This window comes from Pleurodeles waltl, chromosome 2_1 (genome assembly GCF_031143425.1).
Source record: "Pleurodeles waltl isolate 20211129_DDA chromosome 2_1, aPleWal1.hap1.20221129, whole genome shotgun sequence".
Taxonomy (NCBI): Eukaryota; Metazoa; Chordata; class Amphibia; order Caudata; family Salamandridae; genus Pleurodeles; species Pleurodeles waltl.
The window spans coordinates 631,966,111-631,981,324 of NC_090438.1; the positions used below are offsets into that span (position 1 = coordinate 631,966,111).

Genomic DNA, 15,214 nt, shown 5'->3' on the forward strand with positions numbered 1-15,214 from the left:
CCATCAAGCAGGTAATGAGGTACTCTGTATGCATGAAGTGAAAGACTCTGCCTGAATGTGACAAGAGGGAAAGTGTTTCTGCCAATGATAATCTTTGCCAGTGTGGACTTATTGGACCCAAAGACAATTGACGTAACCTATGGGTCAATCCCTTGGGTAATCACTAGTGATCTGCACCCATGCCCAGCCTAAGCCTGATCCTATATCTTTGCCTGAGTCATCTGAAAGAAGATGGATGGACGCAGGCACCATAGGGATAGCTGCATTTCTTTGACCGCAAAGGGTGCATACAACCTTGTAACTGAACCACCTTTGTAATGAGTAGCATTTACAGAGCGATTAAAGTGCTTTATTTCACTTAGTATATCAGTATTGGGCTAGACAATACTTTATTGTGTCTGTTAGTTGGCTGGTGAGTAAAAAGCTCTTGCTCCCACACTACCTCCCTATGAATCATATCTCTTCTCTTCTCTTCCTCATTACCCTTAGAGTCAATGTGGAAATGGGTATACTTTGTGCAGTTTGCAGAGCCATAGTAGGATGGTCCCCAGAACAGAAGTGGCAAAGGACCTCCACCACTGCTGTTGCGGCCCAGTACCGTCTCTCATTTCTGTGGTCGGACATATTTGCAAAAGCATCTTCTTGAGGCAGGTGTCTGTAAAAGCTATAGAGCAAACTATACACTCACTGCCACATACAGAATGATATACAAATCCAGAGGGAATAAATCCGATTTTTGAAACATTATATAGGTAGCTAACAAAAATACTTGCATAGTGTTCAGATAAAACCAGTCTTACACTAAGAGCCATGTAATTTAAAATAATGACACAAATAAGTGGGGAATGTTAATTTTCAAGAATGTGGGGGCTCTTTCTTTGACCCCAGTACATAATTGTAGCATCGGAAGTGCATAATCAAAACATAAGTATGTTCTTGTAATCTTTACATCCAAACACCCAACTACTTCTTAATATGTTTATGCTGAAGCAGAAATGCCCAGACTCCGTCCAAAAACGATAGTGTAATCACTTGCCTCTTGTAAAAGAGCTTAATAAAGAACTGTGGGTTTAAATAAAGAACGTAATTTAAGAGTTCACCCAGATGGAGGTCTAAACTTTACAGGATAGAAATAAAAACATGTTCTAGGTTACTCATAAACTCTGAACAGTTTATCTTCGGGTGCACACATTAGAAGACGAACTTTGAAAATTCAAGACAAACCCACGGAACTTTACAGGCTAGAAATACACACGTGCTCAAATTTACTTATAGATTCCGAACAGTCTGCCTTCCGGTGAAAGCATCAGAAGACAAACTTTGAAATTAAAAAATATTCTCACATGATTTGGACGTTTCCCACATGAACATCGGATGTGGCATCATCTCATCTGTATACTCCATCAAACAACTAATGGATGTGCAAAAACATTAACATACAAATCATATTTTTCTTACTCAGAGAATGTGAATCTGCTCCTATAAATAAATGTTTTCAAACACAAAAAAGTGACAGAATGGTAGAATTCTGGGTGAACTGCTCAATTGGTCAGGTTTATAGGCAAACCATGATAGATAGGTAGTTTCTCCTTCTGCGTCAAGGGCAGTAGTAAACGTGTTCACTGTATCAAGGGAAGGCAACACCTCCAAAATTGATAGAGATGTTTGAGAAGGGGATCAAATTATTGGAAATATGCTTATAAAGTGGAAAAACTAAAAAATGGCTTAAACGTGAAAACACTCTTCAGTGTGTACATGTCTGTTTGGGAAACTATTTTCATGTTAATTATACTAGTAGTCCGCATCAGTCAAGAATTATAAAAATGTAGACAGTTAACACAAAATAGGAGTATGTTTATGTGAATCGTTTACTGACTTATTTGGAAAATCACATCCTTTGATGGCTGTCTACTTCAGGCCCTGCAGGAACATTGCTTCTGGCATCCGGCAGACCATAATCAGAGAACACAGAGCAGAATGCAAGAGGCTAGGGCCTTAAACGTCATCTCTTGACAAACCGAAAAAGCAAGTTTCCCCGTGCAGTAATCCTGCACTTCTGCCAGACAAAGCAGAGAGATGCCTAATCTCATGCCGAGACTCAGGACTGTTCCATGAAGTGTGGGAGGAAATTCGGGCAGGCAGCGCCTGGCCAGATTACTGACAGAGGCAGGCCGTGCTCCATGGTAACAAGTGGGAGTCTGCAGCAAAAAATGTAAGCAAACATCCCACGTCTCTGGAATCATATGCCAACGGATTCTAACAGCCAAACATAAGACAACTGTTATATTTTAAAATGAGCCAGCGAAAGGGTCAAGAGAAACATCCGATCCACTAAGAGCATCCCCAGGCGCCTTCAAGTACGGAATTCCTCCTCCCAAATAAGTACAAGAGAATCTCTTCTGCACACACATACTAAAACTTAGCAAAGTACCAACTGGGAAGGCGCAAGGAGAACTTCAATTTTCAGCAGTGGAAGTTCTAGACTCATACCTCAACCAAACGTCACATGCTTTTGCCAATTAAAGCAACGTTCTCATAATTTCAGCCAAGTATCAAATCAAGATTTCCTCTTGGGAAAAAAGCATAGGTGAAATTGTTTGCATACTTGATGATAAAAATAAGCTATTTGATTAGCTGTCATAGAAGTAGTATAACTATAAAGTATATTTAAAGCATATTTGAAAAAATGAATGAACACAAAATTGCTTTGGCACTCGATAATAAAAACAAGAAACTAAGCTAAACAGATGAGCGACCAGAGACAGCAACATTCATGTTTCTGAGTTTGATATTTTTGTTGGACAGCCGTCAGCAGCCAATTTAGTATTACAAAGGCACATTCCCACCCACCTAAGAAAAGTGAAAGTTACTTACAACTCTCTCCAAAAGACACCTGGTTACTTTGCGGAAGTTTGCTTCTTGCCCGGCATTTTCTTGCTAAGTGTGCACCCTTGCCTGTGTGTGCTGTCTCCCTCTCCCTGCTCTCTCCCGCGCTCCCACTCTTTCCTCCCCCGCCCTCTGTCCCTCCCAGCCTCTTCCTCTCTCCATCTCTGGAAATGCTTTACCCATTAGCGGAATTAAAAATGGTCCGGTACCATGCTAAATTTAACAGGCTCATTAGTATTCTTTCAGTGTACTTCTCAGTGAACTCTCCCTCTTCAAGCAAGTCTCTCCAACTTCGGGGGTCAGGCGGTTAATCATTAAATCAAAGCAATGTCACTCTATCACAATCGGCCTGTGAGAAGGAGGGTTGATTATTTCAGTTTATGCTAAATAAATGGATTTACAAATGGTCCCCCTACCAAGGTCAACAGCGCCTCAATTGCAAGACAAACTTAAGGCAGACTGCTGTACATCAAGTGGCCCATATTGACTTTAGCACATACTCTGATCATGTATTGCCACTGGCTGGATTGTAGAGGAACTCATATTGTAAAAATAAAGGCAAAGAGGGGAGTTTTTCTTTTTTCCAGAATTTGTGACTGCACTGAGACTACTCATTCACCCCGCCCCAACCGACGAGCTGCTCAGCTCAATTCACCTCACACAAAGGCTGAAGCCCAGACCTCAATGGGTCCAAGTGAAACATGTTCAAAACTAGGCTCTCTATTGTGACTGAATTTCTTAACATCTTTTCAAAAAGCGGAGAATGCCTTGAGGCTAAAGGAAGAAACAGGCTAATGGTGAATTGGGAATACTGAGCAAATTTCAGAGCCCTTTCCTCCTAGCTTTTGAGGTTGAAAGCAAGCTCTTTCCTTTCAAGTTTCAAAGTCCTTTTTCCTCCCGCAGTGTCACAGAAGGATTTGAAAAGAAGGTAATTGTGCTCACAGTCTCCCTGATCAGAGCTTACGTCCTATTTCTGGTATTTCGGAATACTTCTTGCAATAATGGCGCATATAGCTCAATCCCTTAACCGTCCTGCACTCGGCAATTGCTCATTAAATGAACAATTGCTGGAATGAAATGCCTTTTATGTTCGAGGTCTGGATATAAGATAAGCGGTCTAGTACTCCAAATTTGGTTTACGGAGGAAACTCTCCATCATTAAATCACAAAACTGAAGTCAGAATATCAGTCTTTCCCAGACAAGTAGCACTTCGGTTGATGTGAACCCAGAAAGAAAAGCCACGAGAAAAAAGTAAAAGGTAAGATACAACATTTTCCAGTGGACCATGGTATTTTAAAAGAAGCTAGAGCAGCATCGAGCTCCAGTGCAAAACTTTTGCGGCACTTTTTACTCTTGTTTTCTTTGACTATGCGAGAGAAACAGCGGTGACAACATCATGTGGGTATTAATTAAAACAATAAAGGCTTTAAATTGTTGAATAAAATATAATAGCGCTGAACAAGAATAAATATTCCTGATGTGTAAATGTGCCTAAAATTTCTTGATACCAGGCCCCCGATTTACTGAGAAATATACTATTGATACCACATTGAAAAGTTACAGCACGACCTGCTAAGGTTCCTTTTCATAGCTGTATGTGGCATTTGGACTCAGTTATGCCCAAAAATGCAGGCATGACTGCCACTAACTGCGTGCCCCGACTTCACAAACTGAGACATCCATTCCAAACGGTAATTAAAAAGTTTAGAAGGATTAAAATTAACTGTTTTAGTCTTGCGAACCTGCACAGTTTTAGATCTCTATGTTTTAAAAAGCTGTGGTGGTGTCTGCAACACTCCAAACAAAATTACATGGCAACTGAAAGTTTTTTATTTTTTCAGAGGAACAGCTTTTTTGTACACGTGTCGCCATTTCTTTGCTCCAGTCAACGAAAAGCATAAATTCTAGTTACATCTTGAATTATTAAGGATGGGATTGTGTTATGAGACAGTTAGGCACCACTTTGACCCCAAATTAGAAAAGTGGTTCACATGGTTAGAAAGACTGATATGTTCTTCTTGTTTCACACTGGTCTAAAATAAACGTTTGTGAGACAATTCTCTGGTTTGAGCACACTCTGCGATGAACCACGAGTTTGAATGCAAGCACTTTTGAAACAATGAGTACTAGTTTAGTTAAATGAAGTGTAAGAGACAATCCACGTCATGATCAATATTAATTTAATTTGCAGTACTATTTGATTCGTTGATGTCACGTATTACTCAAACACAAACATAAATTAATCCACCTTGCAAATAGAAATAAGCATTGGCAAAGCCAATAGGTCGCATCTACCTAAGATCAATCGGCTTTGTCAATTTCTCAATTTTGTTTAGCCATGTTGTACAGCAGTGTGACTACTCTGCAGTATGCCTGAAAGTTACAAAAAAAGCAACATTGTGCGGTTAACGCTGACCATGTCATAGCATTTTTTGTGTTTTTGTTAATTTTCAGCCATGCACTACAGCACCCTTGCTGCTGTACAACATGGCATTCAAAACGGTGGCAAAGCCAAAAAGTGGAGCTATTTGGCTTTGTCATTGTTTTTTCTCTTGTTATACAGAAGCATGACTGCTGTGCAATATGGTTGAATGTAAAACTTTCTTAACGCTTTATTGCGCTACTGTACAGCATGGCTAAAAAAACATTGACAAAGCCGATAGATTTTGCCTATACGAGACCTATTTGGTTTTGGTAAGGTTTGTTTAATTTAACAATTTCAATTATAGAAATAGAAGTAACAGAAGTATAACAAATGGTATTAATAATTAGTAGTAATGGTATTCGGAATACTGGCATACATCAGTATGCACACAGTTTGAAGTGGCATCTGCGCACATACACAGTACCATAGCCCACATGTTTCCAAATACACTAGGAATAATGCATACACTGAAGTGAGTGCCAGCTGTGCACTCACATACTACTGTGAACGTCATTTGTGCTGACACATTCTGAAATATGCTTATAGTTATACACCAGTACACTGTGCCTCCTCTGTGCACACACAGTCTGAAGTATGCATATATGAAAGTACAGCTAGCACGCTCTGTGCACACATTCTTAAGTTACGTTTACATGCCAGTACAGTGAGCACCCATTGTGAACACATATTTTAAAGTGTGCACATACGCTAATACAGTGAACACCTCCTGTGCGTACACATTATGAAGAATGCACATATGCCAATACAGTGATCCACACCGTTGTACATATATTCCAAATTGTACATAAATGCCAACACAGTGAGCACTAAGCAAACACCTTCTGCTGTGCACACACACACACGCACACACATACATCAGTAACCATCCATGTGCAAGTAAAAAGTACTGTAGCAGCATTTTCTGCATGCCCATTCTCTTCGTGTTTCACTTTTTTATTGGTATGTAAATGCTTAACCACATAACAGCCTAGTGGGACAATAATACAGTATAATGCAACACTACAACATACCATACCCTCCAACATCCAAGATACCACACTTGGACGGTACAGTATTGTAATTGCATTTATATAGCGCTTACAACCTCTGACGAGGCATCAAAGCGCTTTTTGGCGAGTAGCACGCTATTCCGGAACACAAGAGGAATTAGTGGTGGATTAGTATAGGGAAATATGAGTACAGTATTAGTATTATTGTGAGTTAATTTGAGCAGAAGATATGTGAGTTTGTTAGTTGGATTGACTAGAGTAATGGAGGGATAGAGGAGAGAAGAATCCAGAAGTGTTAATTGGGAATTTATAGTAATAGGATGAGGCTTGGGATGACTGAAGGAGAGATGGAGGAGGGACGAGTCTGTGGAAAGGGTTAGGGAGATCATAGTTGCGGGAGGGGTTTTGGGTGAACCAAAGGTGAGATACATGAGGGAGAATTTAGTAGGTTTGTTTGGGAGATCATGATAGTAAACTGAGGTTTGAGGTGAGCTAGATGTGGAAGAGGAGGGAAGAGCTTAGGAAGGGTTATTGTGGGGATGAAAGTAGTAGAATGGGTTTGGGATGAGTCAGAGTGGGAATGGAGGATAGATTGACTGAGACAGAGGGTGATGGAGGGACAGAATAAAGCTTACAAGAGAGTACGTTTTATTCATTTTGTATTATTTAATTTAGTTATTTATAATTATAATTTTATTTATAGATTTTATTTTATTTATTTTTATTTAATTTTTCTCTAGTACAGTAGGACTAGAGTAATGCAAGGAATTTAATAATGGCTATAATAATACGAGAAGAAAAGTAACTGTATAAACACAGACTTTCAAGATTTGTAATATTTGAAGGTAATTAATAAGTGTACTTTTCTAACATTCATTTCTTTCCTCAATTTTTTAATAGTGAAATGCCTATGATAATAAAACATTTGATCACTGTGATACAAAAACGAAAGCAGGGATTCATAAGTATCTAATATAACAACTTATCTATGAGCTATGCAATGACCTATAAGCATGTTAAGCATAGAATAAGATGCACATGTATATGTATATACACACACACCTATACATACACACATGCACGCACACACACACATATATATATTTAACCATGAGTAAATATACATTTGTTAAACAGGCTTAGAGAGTATGCATATAATTTATTATTAGGAAATAGTAACAATACATATTTCTTAAAGAGATATACATATCTAGAATATACACATAATCAGATTATAAATATCTATCAAAACAGGCATATGCAGTCCATTGCTGTTTGACTATGGTGGTTATGAAGGAAAGAGCCAACTCTTGAGTAGTCTTCTGAAGGCAAGATAGTTATCTGCAGATCTTATATTTGGGGATAATTAATTCCATTGTTTGGCTTCTTGAATGGGGAAGGATGTACTACCTATTGTCTTTTTCTTGTAGGGTGGTGTTCTAAGGTAGGGCGCCAATATTGAGTGGAGGTTTGTTTGATGAATGTATTTGGTTATTTTGTTTCTGATAAAAAGCGGTCCTGTTCCATGTATAGCTTTGTGGGTGATACAAAGCAGCTTGAAAGTGGATCATCTGGCAATGGATAACCAGTGTAGTGCTCTGAAAGCAGGGGAGATATGAGCTTGTGGCTTTACATGTAATAGTAGCCTGGCAGCTGAGTTCTGAATATGTTGTAGTTTTTTCATAATAGATAGAGATGATCCATGGTCGAGGCCATTGGCATAATCCAGTTTGGATAGTACAAGAGAGTTAGTAGCCTGCACCGTGTGTGGAAATCCCAGGTGAGGGAAGATGCATTGCAGAGTCTTCAAGGTGATGAAGCTTGATCGTGCTAATTTGTCCATTTGGGCATTGTTAACTTGGAGTCCATGGTAATTCCAAGGTTTTTAACTTCCTTGGATACTTCAGGAGGTGGTTCGAGATCGTCAGGCCAGGCGCACAGTGGGTCATAATTTTTCCAGTTGCCACATGTGAGTATTTCCTTTTTGGAAGCATTTAGTTTGAGATAGCTTCAAGTCATCAACTAAACAACTGCTCTGAGGCAACTGAAGATTTGTGAGTTTTCAATGTCTTTGGGGCATTCCAATTTAAGTAATATTTGTGTCATCTGCATAGTTGCTGCATGTGAGCTGAAAATCATTGATCAATTCTGGTAATGACATCATGTAGATGTTGAAAAGCATAGCTGAAATGATTGATCGTCAGGCGGCCCCTGCTTTTGTGAGGTAGGGTTTCGACGAGAAGGGGGGAGAATACATATTAGTTCTGGTTTGAAGGTAGGACGTAATTCAGTCGAGAGCAGTTCCTTCAATGCCCTCGTGAAGTCTTTGAATTATGGTATCATGGTCAACAGTATCAAAGGCAGCGAGAGGTCCAAGAGAAGTTGTGCAGCAACTCCATTGCGGTCAACTGACTTTTTAAGATCATCCCAGATTGTTATGAATGCTGATTCAGTGCCCCTTCCTGGGTGGAATCCAGTTTAGTAGTCTTAAAGTATGGACTTCTTTTTAAAAAGTTTTGACATCTGGTTGAATGCTGCTCTTTTTATCAGTTTGCCCAGGAAAGGTCCATTTGTGATTAGTCTGTAGTTGTTGGGGTCCTGTGGGTCTAGGTTTGTTTTCTTTAATAATGGACTTATGTATGCCTTTTTCAGATCTTCAGGATAAAGTCTTGTAGTTAAAGAGTTATTGGTCATTCTTCTTACAGGTGTGGCAGAAGAAGTAGATAAAAAAAATTCTTGAAGATGTGTAGTGGACAAGGGTCAGAAGGGCAAATGGAAGGCCTGCTTGCTTTTTGACCAAATTCATAACTTCACCTCGTGTTATTTGTTTGAAGGAGTGAAGAGGCTGGGTTGGTTTATTCTTAGAGGGGATTTTAGGAAAGGGGTTGGTGCAGATGGTTTTCTTCTGTTTTAAATAGGAGTTCAATGTATCTGCCTTTCTTATATGATGAGTTGCCAGTTTGTTTGTGAAATCTTAAGTAGTGGGATGACTTCCTTCCATGCATTTAGGTTTTCAAAATTCATTGAGAATTTTATAAAATTCTTTGGTTGCAGATTTAGCATTTTGAATTCTGTCTGAGGAGTACCTTTTTAACTTTTTTGATAGATGATTTGTATATTCTGTTAAGTTTGTGTAGCTGAAGTTTGTCTTGAATGTCGTTTGTTTTGAGCCAGGCCCATTGCAACCTTCTGATTTGTTGCTTTATCTTTTTAAGGTCTGTGTTTCTCCAAGGTGTTGGTTTTCCTTTGTCCTGTTTAGTTTTTCTGAGTGGTATTAGGATATCGAAAGCTTCCTGTAGCCACTCATAAAGTTTTGTAACAGTGTGACATACTGGCTACCTTTACGAGGGCGCTCTGGTTAAACATGTTTTAGAGAACACTGGAACACCTCATACATCGCTTAGCACTTCTATGTAGTGGTTCCCATCACTGCTCCTAGCTACGATCACTGCAACATTAGAGGAAAACTGGAAGGATGAGGGAGCAGACAGAAAGTGACACAGTCACAAACAGAAAGTGAAAGACATGGTTCGCTGACAGCAGTGTGTTCCTCGCAGTAGTGAGATGTTACAATTAGAATCACTGGTTGCATTTTGGGTGACAAAGTGAACAATGCCAATGCTTGTAGTCATCTTGTTGGCCTCTGGGGGATCCAGAATGAATGCCCATTCTTAAGAGGACACAGGAACTATATTCAGTGCCTTCCCTCTCTGTACACGTTCTATAGGGAACATAAAAAGTTCTGCAAGCATCATTATGTACACATATTTTCAAGTGTGCAAACATGATACAGTGTGTTGCCTGTGCAAATTCATCTTGTGTGTGCAGATGCCATACAGTGTACGGGTTCTGTTTGTACTTATTCTCAATTGTGCACATTCAATAAAGTTAGGGTAAATATCTGCACATACAGTTGACAGGTGGGTGCAAGCAAGAACAACGAGGTAGCAACAAAAAAGTGCCTGGATCAGAGAGCAAACAGTGGAATGACCCCGATAAAGACATTAATCAGTACTTCGTCAATGTTCCACCGCAGAGACAAACAAACACACAAAGAGAGCAAGAGAAATCAGCATGCAATGATTAATTACAAGCAAGGAAATGAGTGACGATGAAGCCATATAATTGTAAGTAAATGCCGTGCTCTTAAATCCTTTTTACGTTGTCTTTGTTTAGTAACTAAAGATCTCATATGCAAAAGCAAGAAGATACACATATCTAGCAGTATGCGCTGTCTCAAGCGAGATATAAAAGTTGTTCAAAACAATGGCAACCAACAAACTCAACCCCAGCTCAGCCTCTTATCCACGTTATGCATCCTTCTGAATGTATTTTTTGCAATTGGCATTTGCCAAGTGAATTTCCACATGTCCTCATGTTATATGTATTCACATCTACCATGTCCAGGATGACTTTTCTCTCACCCAACCTATTTGCTAGCTTTTGCTATAGTTATAACAGTATGGGCATCAGAGGGCAAAGAAGCAAACTGTAACACGTTGTGAATGTTAGTGTGTTCATATCGTCATTTAATACAGGCAAAAACATTTCGAAGGGCACGTGCGTGTTCCCGGAGCCCTGGTTCTGATGACGCAGAAATGAAGGTTTTACATTTATTAGCGCATAAACGTAGTGTGAAATAATCATGTGTGACTTTAACCGAACTAATAAAGATTGTACGGGGACAAATGTGCCCTCAGAGTAGTTTGCCAACATTTATAAGCGTGCTTTATATAACGTGATGTATTAGAACTGCACGAATCTGACATAATCGTAAACGTGTGCTATGATTTGCTTGTTTGAAATGTTTTAGCTTAGCATAACTTTAGTGCAGGCTTCGGCCTAGTTGCCTGGTCTCACGGTTTAGATGCTCGCATTTTTCCAATGTGTTAATAAACGTGTATTTTTGCTTGAAGCTGTACTTTTCCACTGAGATCGTTCACATGCTTATCTTAAGGTTTCGTGCCAGCCTGGCATTTTTCTCTTTGCTCCAAGGTCAATCTGCAGGTGCGGACAATGGAAGCTCTGAAAATGAGTTAATTGGTATAAAATGTTGCAACTTGCGTACCCGTCTCCAAGGATAATGTATGCTTAGGTAAAAGCTTGAGAACTGTTGTTTTTGATTGGACAATTTGAAGCCAACCTATGAACCCTCCAATGGAAGACCCTACTGGATTTGAACTGTTGTCTATTTAAACCAGGTGCACGAGAAGAAAGTAGCCATTGCAGCTATTACCCGACATCACACCCATTGAGCCATTTTGCAGCTAATATGGCCCACCTTGCTGAGACGCCATTTTGAAAGAGACTTTGATGCTTTCTCTAATCGAGAGAAAGAGACTTTAAATGATTCTTACCCTAGAGACTTTAACTTTGATTTGTCCCTTTGCATGAAGTAGTAGTTTATCTTGCCGCCGTGAGGCAACTGCCCCGTCCACCCCTGCCCCTTTGCCCCGTCCCATGCTGATCGAGAAACGGTACCTGTGAGACGAAGACTTCCTTGAATGCTGATTGTAATTGGTAAATATGAAAGGAAATTGTACAATTGCATTGTGTTTCTTTTAGGTAACCAACTGCTGATTTTTGATAAGAGCCCTAGTTAGGAGTTTTCCAAATTAATGTTGCTAAATTGTTTTTGCATGAAGTCCCACATGCCGATGCTAATTTGAGGTTAGATGAGGATTCCTTTTGTTGCACGATGCAATTTGAGACCTTGTTATGCTGACTAAATGTATGCAATTAGCTCATTACAGATTATAGTTTTAGTGATTTGCATTGCTATCATCGAATGCCTTGTTATTCAAATGTTGCATAGATTGCATCTTTTTCGTCGTTATGGACAGCTATTAATGTTCATTTATGTTTATCATTTGGTGTTGAGACACATCTATATTGTGCTAGCTTTGTTAATATAGGGAAATAAATTCATTAACTTTGAATAAACTGGTGTGGTTATTCATGACCGGAAGGTCATGGTTCGCCGACATGTATTCTGGATTAATTGTTAAGTGTTATGTTGATCAGGGCATTGCTTACGTTCGTTATTGATCATTGATTTGATTAAATTGACTGATCTCGGGTGAAGAGAGTCCCACTTAGCCAAAAGATTCATCGGCCTAAAGAGCGTCCAAGATACAGGTAAATTATTAGTACGGAACGCTCTATCAGTAGATGGTAGCAGAGGACGGTTTAGACTTTTGGGACCCCACTCGAGACATACATGGTGTTAAATTAACGGTTTCGACTTTTGAGATCCCACTCGAGAAGTTGAATTAGGTTTTCTTGGGTAAAACAGATTGAGAAAATGATGATGGGCTAAGTCCACCGCGACTTTCCCGGGATCTCGGAGCTTGCGAATGAAGAGAATGGAGGTGTGAGATCAGCGTTGGCGGTACTAGTGATGGTATGAGTGAAGTTAGGATTTTGCGCTTGCACAGCTTATTGCTGCAGATTGTGTGAAAAGGTTGCGAGGATTTTAGAGAATAGCGGAGGTGCGACTCTGAGTGTAGAAGTAGGGAAGTCGTCGAACTTCATAGAAATAGCGGAGGTGCGACTCCGAGTGTGAGAGTAGGGAAGTCGTCGAACTTCATGTGCATGTGGCGCTTCGTGCATAAAAAGGTCCACGTGGTTGTTGTTGTTGAGACGGGCCCTGCGAGGTCAAGAGACTCCGGAGTATGTTGAAAAGTGTATGAGACACTTGTTTATGTTGTGGTCTGGTCGGTTTAGTAGGTTGATCGGGCGAGGTCAACGAGTCGGTACGTGTGTTAAGGGAGTGAAAGAAACTTCGACTTCGGGCTTTGACAAAATTCTAAGTGCACTAGAATAGATCACTGACAAGTTGAGAGCAGAGTCTGCGGGTCAGATTTGCTTGCGAACGTGGGGACCGAGAAAGATGGAATAACTGCCGAGGCTAGTGAAAAATCCCTAAGGTCCTGAAGCGATTGTGTTACCCTTCCTGTAGTAAACCGACAGATCTGTTTTATTATAATTTTTTTGGTAGCTCGCGATACATGCCAGAAGTTGTTACGAGAGGAGCTGAGTGAAGGAGGACTAGCCGCGAGGCTTTGTCAGCCGCAGTGTGTGAGTGTGACGTCACTAGGAGCCGCGCTGGGATAGGTTGGTTGTAGAGAAGGGTCGCGCACGGATTGGACGCAGTCCGTGGGGCTCGATTGGAAGGGGAAAGGCAAGTGAAGAGTATTCCGGGAATTAAAGTCACTTATTGATTACAAACTTTGTGAAATAAAAGACGAGAAAATGAAATTTTTTAAAGCATTAAAGAGTGCGATGAAGGGGGAGTCTTACATTAAAGCGAGCGTAGGAGAGGAGACGCCACCCGAAGGTACACCAGCTTACATTGTAATGGAGGAAAAAGGGGTAGCTCCGTGCCTTTGGCTAAAGCAATGGCACAAGCTGACAGAGAAACATGGGAGCGTAGCGTTCCCGGTCCATGGGACATTCAATATAAGGATCCTAGAGAATTTGAGATTCGCGATGTACGACATGAAGGTACCTCCAAGGCCAGCACAGTTTGAGGCTCTAGCGATTTGGGAACTAATGGCTAGACAGCAGCAGCAAAATAAGTTCGAGACTAGGATAAGGAAGGTAGAAAAGATACTGGCGGACGCTAGGTGGGATAATGCACAGAAGGTGTGGAGGTCAGATGTATTGCAGGGGATAAAATAGTTTCCCGCAATTACTAAGGAAGAAGAGGAGACAGGTAAGAAAGCTACCTGTAAGACAAACAGGAGGTGTTCCAAGGATAGAGAGGACGAGGAAAAGTTGAGAAGAGAAGAGGAGTTAGAGGATGAGGAGTTAATCATGCAATTGCTGAACGACCGTCCACCACCTTATGCAGAGAGTGGACAAGGTCCAAGTACCAGTTCTGCCCCTCCGGCACCGGTACAGAACAGTGAAACTCAGAGTTCAGGAGCATCATCGGGATCTAAGGACCCGAGTTTACTGTTCACCCCGCAGATACCGCAGGTTAGGAGAATATATCCAGATGTGCCCATACTGAAACCAGCAGAAAATTATCAGCCGCAGGTCCCAAGGTACTACAGCAGTGACAACAGTACGGGAATGATTCTAGATCCAACCGTAATGGGAGGACAGAATGGTCACAACCCAACACTGGCACAAGCTGAATCAACCCAGTTTTTGATGCCTCAAAAGCAGATGCAGGGGGGAAACGCACATGCTCAGATGACGGGGAGTCAGATGGGCATGCCGGCAATGATGACCCATAGTTTGGGAATGAACATGTCTCAGAACATGGGGAATGGACAGAACGCAGATGCGATATCCCTACCCATTACTGTAGGTCCACCGGTACCTTTGTACATTCAGCCTAATTCAGGTATGAGCAGTCAAAGCTCAATGGTGCAGAGCGGGATGGAAAGGAGGTGCATTCAAAACACTCCAGAGACAACTCCGATAGCGGCCCTGCCAAATGGATCTGGGTCCTTGATGGAGTTTAGTCCCATATGTGCTCAGTCAACACTGGTGAGGTCGAGTCCCCCACTGATGATACCGCTATCATCGAACACTGAAAAGTTGCCGCAACCATCAATGGCGGTCGATGTGAATGCTACACTGATGGGGTTGAATGCGCAACAGCTGACACAGTGGTTCAACAGTCTGAATTCCACACAAAGCTCAGCCAGTGGGAAGGGAGAAGACTATCTGAATAGGGTCAGGTTGAACATGGAAGCACAAGAATTGGTGGAAGGGACTATGGGTGTGAATAGGTTAGAGTCCTACTCGGAAGAAGAGCTGAGGTACCTATGTCCCAGGATTACGAGAGAAGTGAACAAGGTACATAGAAGTTTACAAGAAATAGCTGACAAAAACGGGGTTGATATAGACAAGACGAAACACTTGAGCAGGAGCTAC

At 40.9% G+C, this 15,214-nt stretch overlaps 1 protein-coding gene across 7 annotated transcripts in view; it reads right to left on the minus strand.

Moving 5' to 3' along the window:
- GLI3 (GLI family zinc finger 3) overlaps positions 1-15,214 on the minus strand; it is a 380,984-nt gene that overhangs the window by 263,760 nt on the left and 102,010 nt on the right. The window contains exon 1 of one of the 7 annotated variants that reach the window (XM_069215970.1): positions 2,875-2,942. The exons of the other annotated variants lie outside the window; for them this stretch is intronic. The gene's annotated coding sequence lies outside the window, so the exon portion shown is untranslated. Of the gene's footprint in view, positions 1-2,874; positions 2,943-15,214 lie in introns of those variants that run through there. 7 annotated transcript variants of the gene reach the window in all.